Source organism: Octodon degus, unplaced genomic scaffold, assembly GCF_000260255.1.
Source record: "Octodon degus isolate 3935 unplaced genomic scaffold, OctDeg1.0 scaffold00140, whole genome shotgun sequence".
Lineage (NCBI taxonomy): Eukaryota > Metazoa > Chordata > Mammalia > Rodentia > Octodontidae > Octodon > Octodon degus.
In genome coordinates this window covers 5,727,718-5,737,455 of record NW_004524716.1, presented here as the reverse complement: position 1 = coordinate 5,737,455, position 9,738 = coordinate 5,727,718, and positions in this window count along the sequence as shown.

Below are 9,738 nucleotides of genomic sequence, written 5' to 3'. Positions count from 1 at the left end.
TTTTAAAAAAAAAGGGGGGTGGCTAGCGATGTACCTCAGTACAAATGCCTGGACCTCGTCCAGTACTATGAGAAGAAAAACCAGGGTGGAAACTTAATCCAGCTATGGATTAAGAGAAGGATTAGTAGATGATTAGGAGTGGATTGTCAGAGTCTTTCAGAAGCCTCCATAGTTGAATACCACGGCTTGATAAGAGACTCTGCGTACCCGTGCATGCCACATCTGTCCCCGCACATGCCCCATGCAGCATTAAGACTGACAGGAAAAGGCCATCACCATGCGCAGCTCCTCAACTTGGGACTGGAACTGCAAACCAAAATAATCCCGTGCTCTCTATAATCTACCAGCCTGTGCTACTGTATTATTAGCAACAGAAAACAGATTAAGACACAAGATTAAGGGGCCGGGGAGATGGCTCAGTAGAGTAAGCACTTCCCTGGAAAGTGCCAGGGCCTGACTTCAATCCCCGGTTCTGCAAAAAAAAAAAAAAAAAAAAAAAGACACAAGATTAGTACATTAAGTAAAATCAGTACTAACTTTTCTGCTTTCCCCAGTGTCCATTTCCCCCAGGACCCCATCCTGGGTATAATATTACCTTTAACTCTCATGTCTCCTTAGGTGTTTCCTGGCTGTGACAGTATCGTAGACTGCTCTTGTGTACCGTGACAGTTTCGGAGAGTATGGATCAAGTATTTTGCAGAATGTCTCTCTTACGAGGCTGGGGATACAGCTGGCTTAGCATGTAGAAGGCCCTGGGCTTGATCTCTAGCACTGGAAAAATGTCCTCAGATGGAATTTACTTGAGTGTTGTACAAAGGAATTTGTGGGCTTTTTAGATTGACTTCTCACCTAGTAATAGATATTGAAGTTTCCTCCTCTCAATCCATGCCTTGAATTTGTTTGGGTGTTTGTTTAGTTTTGCTTTTTTTTTTTTTCTCATTATTGGAGACTGAACCCTGCCTGGGCCTTACACATGCTAGGTCCCTGCTCTACCACTGAACCATCCTGCAGGGTCTCATCCAGTAGTTAGATTGCCCAGGCTGGCCTTAAATTGTCTGGCGCTCGTGTGCTGCTGAGATTGTTGGCGTGTTCCACCATGCCCATCATCCTTCCTTTTAACATTTTAGAGCAGCACAGGGTGTCAGGTGCCCAGCCTGGCCTTAAACTTTTGAACCTCTGCCTTGGCCTCCTGAGTAGTTGGGATTACACACATACATCGCGATGCCCAGCTCCTTTCTTTCTAGCACTGAATAATACTCCGTTCTCTGGATGTAACAGGTTTTCATATCCATTCATCTCCTGCGGGACCTGTTAGCTGCTTCCGGAGTCTGGTGATTATAAATAGAGCTGTTATAAATGTTTGCATGGAGGTTTCTGGGTGGACATTCGTTTTTAACTCCTTTGGGAAAATACCAAAGAGCACAATTCCTGCTGGATCATACAGTAACTGTATTCTAGAGTGACTGCGCCCTGTTGCATTCCTGTAGGTAACCTGTTGCTCCTCAGCGACAGGAGAAGCAAGTGTCACATACAGTCGCATCCTGAAGGAGAACATCTTTCTCCTGACACCGTGATGCCCACCGTCGTCCAGCTGAGGCTTCTGCCGGGTTTCTTACTGGCTATGTTGCCGCCCCTCTCTCCACCCTCACCCTGCCTCGGAGGGCAGGGTAGCCATGTGAAGCCATCTGCGCGGGAGAGCTCTTCCTCTCCCCATCCACCTATTCAGTCCTTTCTTTCTCCTTTTACGGGCACGAGGCTATTTCTCTTATACTTTGGGTTACAATCCAGAACTATTTTCTTTTGTTGCTCAGATAATCTAGCTTTGGCCTTTGGGAATGTGTTCAGCTGGTCTCTGTGTCCATATTAACTTTTTTTTTAGGGTTCAAGCACCTACAATGTTTGAATGGCAACGGAACACCCATCCCTGACAAAACAAAACAAAAATGGGCTATATAAATGAAGGACCATTTTGTAGTAAATATATATATATATATATATATATACACACAGACACACACACACACACACACACACACACAAAATAGGATAGATATACATCTACTTTCTCATATTAACTTTTAACATGAATAACACTAAAACAAAAGCTCTTTCCAAGCTAGTGCATTTCGAAAGCGTCCTGGTCTGAAACGCAGGGGTCTTCAAAGGAAAGAAAGCCTGCTCCCTGCCCTGCCTTTCCTGCAAACGCCACGGCGGGGCGCCCGGCGCACAGAGAGTCGGAGGCGGGTGGCATCTAGGCTTGTTCCGCGCCTTCCCATGGGCCGGGGCCCTGATCGGCCGGAGCAGTGAAGCCCTCTTCCGGCGAGCTCACTCTCCTGGTCACTTTAGGCGCGGCAGGCACCGCAACAAACAGCGGCCCTGGGGTGGCAGGACGCCGAGGGGCCGCGGCAGCGGGTTGTTCGCTCCACTCCGCCGCGCGGCCACTGCCCTCCTCAGGCCACCTCTGCGGGACGCAGCCGACCGCTCCCTGGCCTCTGGCCCGCCTGCACCCTCCGTGCTCCGTCTCAGCCTCCTGGGCCGGGCAGACCTTTGCAAGCCTATGACATTCAGCTGTAAAAAGCTGCAGCTGGGGACCTGGCTAATTGATACAATAAGTTCTGTAATTGCTTCGAAAATAAGGTAATGATTTGGCAGAGGGAATGCTTTGATCTTATCAGCCAAGAGATCTCTCCAAATGAAACTTCTGAGAAGGACTGGAGGCCTCCAATTTGCAGTGTGAAGGCCAGGGGAGGCCCTGGCCCCAACCCGCCCCTCCCGAGTCCTCTGTCTGGCCCCGTGCTTTAGGCTTCTCAGGACCGGATGGAAGCCCTTTCTTGCAGGAAGACGGGAGTGTGCACAGACACACAGCCCTGGGATCTGTGTGGAGGGGGTGAGCTCTGGATCGTTCCAGAGCTAGGGGAAGGCTGCAAAACCAGCCGGTTCTAAGGAGGCTGTGTGGAGGTCAGACCCCGGGAGGGACAGATTTTGAAATACTTGACTTGGGGTCGGGGAGATGGCTCAGTGGAATAAGCGCTTCCCTGGCAAGCGCAAGGGCCTGAGTTCAATCCCCAGTTCTAAAGAAAGAAATACTTGACTTGGCTCCAGCCTGGTGACATTTCTCACACTGTGAGTGCTGCTTATGTGGTCTGCTCAGGAAAGAGAGGGTAACAGGGAAGACAACCTGGAGCGTGCTGACTTCTTCCAGAATCTGCACACACTCACTCACTAGCGCTGTGGGTGTCCCTGCCTGGCAGAGGCTCCAGCACAAAGAGGATTAGAGAGATGAGCTAATCTGGTTTGTATCCCAGACATGGCCCCAGAGAGGGACTTTGTCTCCCCTTGTACTTAAAGGGATGAAGGAGTGAGACATCCTTTGTGGGCCTTCTGGCTGACAGTACAAGACACCTCTTCCCACTGGAGTTTTCGGGTACTAGAGTCCTGACTTCAGGGTCGAAGTTAGGAAGCAGAGAAATGGGGGACTTGGGAGAACAACGGGGTGGGCTGTGCCATGTGCAAGGAGAAATAAAAACAGAAGCACCCACACAGGGAACTAGATCACCATCCTCCTTGTTCAGGGAGGTCGGACCAGAGACAAGGATAAGTCAGAATTGTATTTTTCAGGAAACTGAAACTTCCAGACCTAGTCAGAATTACCTAGGCAATCCGTAGCAGCATTTTCCCGGTTAAATTTGAGCTCCTTTCCTTCCGGATCCATCATACCCCAAATTCCTCAGTAATAGTGAAAGACTATAAATTGGCTGAATTGAGAAAGTAAAAGACAAGAACCTGATCCTAAGATAAAGGAACAGGCTGGAAAATTCCAAAGAATGTTTAAACTACCTATCTTAAAAACAAAACAAACCTGGCCCCACACTGTAGAATGAGCTAATACCCGTGGAAGGGGTAGGCCAACTTTTCCCAGGGTCTCCATCCTCTCAAGAGAAGCAGAAATCATCCTAGGTCCAAAAAAGTAAGTCTCTCTTTTGAGGACCTTCACTTTCTTTGAGTGTGTACCTTTTAATTTCTGCCCAATAAAACCCTTCCTGTGCCTCTTACTAATCCTAAATATTCCTTTTCCATGATGAGAGTCAGCAAGTTTGCAAGCTTATTCCATGGGTTGTGTAGGTTAGGGTCCTTATCTCAGCTTTGGGAATGAACGCAGACCCTGCCCAGTGGGAGTTCCACTAGTGGGGAAACTGAGGCCAGGAATGGAAAGTGACTTAGTCATGTAAATAATGCCTGTCTGAATTTAAAAAGGAAAAGTTTTCTGATATTTTATTTGTACCAGTGATCAAACTCAGGACCTTCCACTTGCCAGGCAGGCACTTATACTGCTGAGCTATATCCCTGGCTCAGCTTTCTGACTTTTTTTTTTTTTTTTTTTTTTTTGTATTTTAGTAAGGTTCTACAAAGTCTCATTACGTAGATCGGACTCGTAGTGATCCGCCTGTGTTCAGCCTCCCAAGAGCTGGGATTACTGGTGTGCACCACCACACCCAGTCCCAACTGCCAGTCTCAGCGCATCCCGGGGCCGGGGCCTGTGCAGCACTCCAGGGATCAAATCCTGGCTGCTTCGGCACTTTAATCTGCTGAGCTATTTGGCCAGCCTTAGTTTTCTGATTTATTTTCTTTATTTATGGATGCAACGCATGTCCCACTATGTTGCAGGAGCCTCAAAGGAAAGGTGTGGAACAGAAGAGGGAAAAGACAAACAAATCACACACCAAGGAAAATAACAGAGGCAGGCAGGCAGGCACATCTACAGACCGGGAAAGCCACAAAGAGTATAAAGACATGGACGGTGAGAGAAAAGCAAGACCAAGCTGTACACAGAGAGATGAAGGGAAGCTGAGAGAGACATGCTGAAGACAGGGAGTGACACAGACAACCAGAAATACAGAGGTGGCTCAGGAAGCGGGGCATTCAGACACTGAGATGCAGGGCGGCAGGGGTCTGACAAAGACACAGAGAGGCAAACTCAAGAGATAGGAGGAACGGACACAGAATGACAGAAAAGCCCAGAAAGGCTCAGAGATGAAGCCCCAGAGAAGAGAGATGCGGAGCACTGAGGACAAGAAGTAGAGTCCTCTGAGCAGACAGTGGCCTTTGCAGCTTTTTGACCATCGGAAATAAATCACAGTTCTAGATTGTTCTGCGGCTCACAGAGGTAGTAAGGGAAGAAAGAGAGCTCAGGGCGGTATGCTTGATACAGGCAGGTTAGCAAAGAGGCCTGGGTGCAAAAGAGAACTCTCGGGGAGAGGCGGTCAGTGACCACCCAGGGTCTAGCAGCACACCCGCTGGCCCCACATGGAACCTGGGCCACCCGCCCAGGATGGCCGGCAGCCCGCCTGGCTCCAGTCTGATTACAGCCAAAGTGCCAAAAGGCTCTGAACCCTCAGTGCTCCGCCTCCGTGGTCCCGCCTCCCCCAGTCTTATCTCCTCCATCCTGATCTGCCTTCAGTCCCTCGCTCAGTCCCCTGGAGAGTGGTTCACCCTGTTTAGCCACTCGCTGAGAGGAAAGGGGTGCTGCTCCCCACAAGCAAGCCATCCTGGATCTGAGGCTGGATTCTCCTTCCCTCTAAAGCCTGTTTGGCCTGGCCTCTTTGAGACACGTTCCACCTCTCGCCTGGGAGCTCATAAATACCAAGGAGAGGCCAGCCAGGCTGTGCACAAAGCGTAGATCTCCATGCTCCCCCACCCCACCCCCCAAAAGCCCCTGGGGTTCTTCCCAAGCTCTCTTCTTTTCCCCAGACACCTGCACAGAGCAGCATGGCAGGAGGTAGGGCACTAGGGGCCTGTGTGAACCTGGCCCCAATTCAAATGAGATTTGCCTTGGTTTGCAAAGCAATCTCAGGAAAGGCTTCTCAGGGCCCCTCGTGCAAGTAGCAGGCTCAGGAATTCCTTGACTCCTATCCAACCCGCCCCCCCAGCCCCTTCTTGGCCTTTCCCTCTGCTTATTACCATCCACACCACCACCACCACCCCCCACTGGGAAAGAGAAGGTCATGGACAAGGGGCCCAAGGAAGGAGGGCCTCCTGGAAGATAGACCAGGGTGGGGTAAGAGCTGTTCACCCACCCCGAGCTCCCTTTAGTTCACCTCCACTCCAGTGAAATTCAGTCGTTCAGCCCCACACAGCTTAGAATGGAACACAAGGTGAGTCCTAACTCCAAGTAACCTCCCTGGGGAGGAGAGCACTGAGGTGATCACCAAGGGCCAGATGGGACCCCTCCCCTATCAACCTTCCTTGGATAGGCAGGAGACTTGGAACATACCTGTAGCCCCAGAAGTTTGGGAGGCTGATAGGCATTTTGGGTAGCTCAGGCAGACCCTGTCTCAGAGTGAAAATTGGGGGAGGGCTGGTAGGGTGGCTCAGGGATACAGCACCCCTGGATGCACTTCCCAGTACTGGGAAGAAAAAAAAGAAAAAGGAAGAGAACAAAGAGGAAAAGCAGGAAGCTGGGCTGCCACCCCAGGAGAGAAGGGAGGCTCTGCTGCCTGGCAGCTGGAGGTCCTGGGGAATCTGGCAGGCACAGCCACAGGGCAGGTGTGTGCGCATGCCTGCGTGCCTGCATCCTTCCTTAGGTCGCTGCTGCTGCTGCTGCTGCTGCTGTTGCTGCTGCTGCTGCTGCTGCTGTTGCTGCTGCTGCTGCTGCTGTTGCTGCTGCTGCTGCTGCTGCATCCAGCAGCATATTCTATGTCTGCCGCACACAGCCTTGAACTCCAACAGAGCCTAGCACACTACCCTCGGGCAGCTTTATCATATTGTATTTGCAAGAAAATGTCTGGGGGAGTAAGATGTTTTCCTCTTTCTATTACTCAGGGTGCCCTAGCCAGTGGTGGACCTGGAGCCGTTCATCCTAAGTGCTGTCCCACACTTGCAGGTCCTCTAAAACAGTACTCAAATCACTCCCCCCTGGTTCCCTTAACCCAGAATGGGAGGGAGGGAGGGAGGGCGGAACAAGCTGGACCAGGTCAGGAGTTAGTCTGAGTCTCAGGCCTTGACCCCCTGCCTGAAAGCCTCATAACAGGCCCTTGCGTGAGGAGCAGAGCCTTCCAATAGTGTCTAGGACCTTGAGACTGGAAGTTTATTTTGAGACTTGAAACTCCGAAGTGGCAGATCCCAGAAAACCTCTTCTCTGGCTCCGTATTTGTCCTCTAGTTAAGTGGTTGAGTGCAGCGCTTGCAGTCAGCTGCCTCCTGCAGTTTAGGGTTCTTCCCAGGGCTCTGTGGACTGGGGAAGGGGGAAGGGCACGGAGGAACCAAGCTGCATCCTGACCTGCCCACTCTAGAGCAGAGGTGCCTGAAAGCTTTGGGGAGAAGTCTTGTCCCCTCCTCCCAGAGATGTTTCTTAGGGGTCCTCTCAGCTCAGAAATAGGCTTTAAGAGTTGAACATCTATGTTGTGCCAAGGCACGGTCCTACTTAACTATGAAGACAGCTGAAGCCAAAGAAAGGGCTTCAGAACTGAGTTTGGGTCCTCCATGGGTAAGTCCATCCAAGGTTAGATGTGCAGCCCTCCACCCCAGGGGCCTATGAGAAACACACAGCCAGTCACACCCAGGTCTAAATGCAGGGAGTCTGGGAGCAGCACCCAAGCTGGAAGACAATGAAAGGGCGGTGCAAGGAAGGGCCTGGTGGGAATGAGCCTGGCTCACTCCTCTCTCACCTGTTCTGCTCGGAAACCTGCTGTCCTAGAATCTGTGCCTTCCTAAGGACAATGCAGGCCCACTAGAGCCCTGCCTGGAGGGAAGAGAGAAGGGAAGGGTGGCCCTGAAGGGACGCTGGCTGTCCTCTCGGACAGCATGCTGGCTCTCCTTGGTCTCTCACTCCCTTCAGGCTCCAGTGGTAGGAACCTTCTCCCCTCCATCCAGACTCAGGCTGAAGTCCCTTCCTCCTCAGTAGCTTGCTGGGCTGCCCTTGGCCGACCCCTGGCTAGCCCCTTGTGCCAGCCCCCTCCTATCTTAGGCCAATTTACTCCTTGATTCCTGTGGGGATGCTCTTCACTGGACTCCGCCCAGCTTGTTTCCTCATGCCCTTAAATCCCTCCTGCCCTGATCTTCCTTACAAGTGTGACCCCTCTCTCTAGCCTGTTCTGTTTTTCCCTCTGCAGTAACCACGTTCTAATATACTATATGTTTATTATTGTCACCCTCTAACAAACTGCAAACTACATGAGGCAGAAACGTGCTTTGCTTCCTGATACACAGCAGTGTTGGTCCTAGCATGACAGGCAATAAGCACATCATTGTGGAATTGGCCACTGTGCCGAAACTCTTACCACAGAAAGTAGGGGCAAAGGAGTGACCAGAGAAGGGATAAAGGTCCCCGCGGACCTTCTCCTCATGTCTGTCTCTGTGACGACTGCAGCCAGATGTGCCCAGTTGGATCATACTCTGGTTTTCTAACCTCCTCAACCCCTCCAACAAGGACTGATATGGAGGGCTTGGGGTTAAGGAAGGTGGGCAGTTACCAGTGTATTATTTACACCGTGACTTGGGGGAGGGGTTGTTTGGTTTTTTAAATTCTAGGGATTGAACCCTGAGCCCTCCTCATACTGAGCTACATCTCCAACGCATTTTTATTTATTTATTTATTTATTTATTTAATTTTGTTAAATGGACAGGGTCTCACCACGCAGCCCAACCGGCCTCGCGATCTTGGTGATACGGCCGCTATAGCCTCTCGAGGGCTGGAATTAACAGGTGTGGGCCACCACACTGGCTTCAGGACTTTGCAGGCTAGCTCTATCACCAAGGAGCAGAAGCATGAAAGACACCTGGGGATGTGGGGCTAGGCAGGAAAAACGAAGGTTGAGGAAGAGGTTAGGGCCAGAACCCTATTGCACTCTCAAAGTTAGAAGGCCCTGAGCTTTAAAAACAACTTTCTGTTCTCGGCAAGGGCCTTTCTGCCCCAAGGGGGCTCTACTTGCTAGCCTGAGAAATGGGGGGAAGGGGTACGGTGGGGGTGAACTGAGAGAGGAGAGGGAGTCACTTTGAGCACCCCTTCCCGATTTACCACGCCCCCGGCAGTGTGTGGGGCGGGGTGGGGGTAGCAGAGAGGAGGAAGGTTGGAAAGGCATCGAGGGAAAATGCTCCAGGGCTTCCACGCTTTCAGCAGGCCTCCCACCCTGGCCTCTGCTGCGGGAAAACCGCCCAGCTGTTTCTGATTCTTGGCTACACTCGGCCCCGCCCGAAGGGTGGCGGACCGAGACACCAGGCGAGCTGGGAGCCCGAGCTGGGCCATCGCTGCAGGAAGGGGCCGGGGTCCGCGCCCGGACTGCAGGTGTGCCGCCTCGGCCTTCGACTGGTGGGGGGGCACCTGGCGCGGGCAGCTGGGCTGGGTGGGAGCCAGGGCCAGATGTGGTGGAGAAAGGAGGCTGGGCGGTCAGAAGCAGCAGAGGTGTTGGCCTCCAGGCGAGAGAATCCGCTGCCCTCGGTGCCACTCTAAGAGAGGCAGATAAGGGAGCCAAGGAGCTCCGCGCTAGTTTCTACCCATTTCACGGAAATGCGAGCGCTGAGCGGACCGGAGAATTGAGCGCGTCTTCTGCGTGCACTGGGTCTGGGCGCAGGGGGGCAGCCCCCAGCCCCCTCCCCCGCACGCGCCGGGCCCTACCCGCAGCCGTGAGGGCCAAGTGAGGGGCGCTAGGACCCGGCGGTGCGGCGTCGGTAGGGACTGGGCGCTACCGGCTCGCTGCGCCCCGTCGCGCCCGCCAGAGCAGGTGGGGGCGCGGCGCGGAGCCCC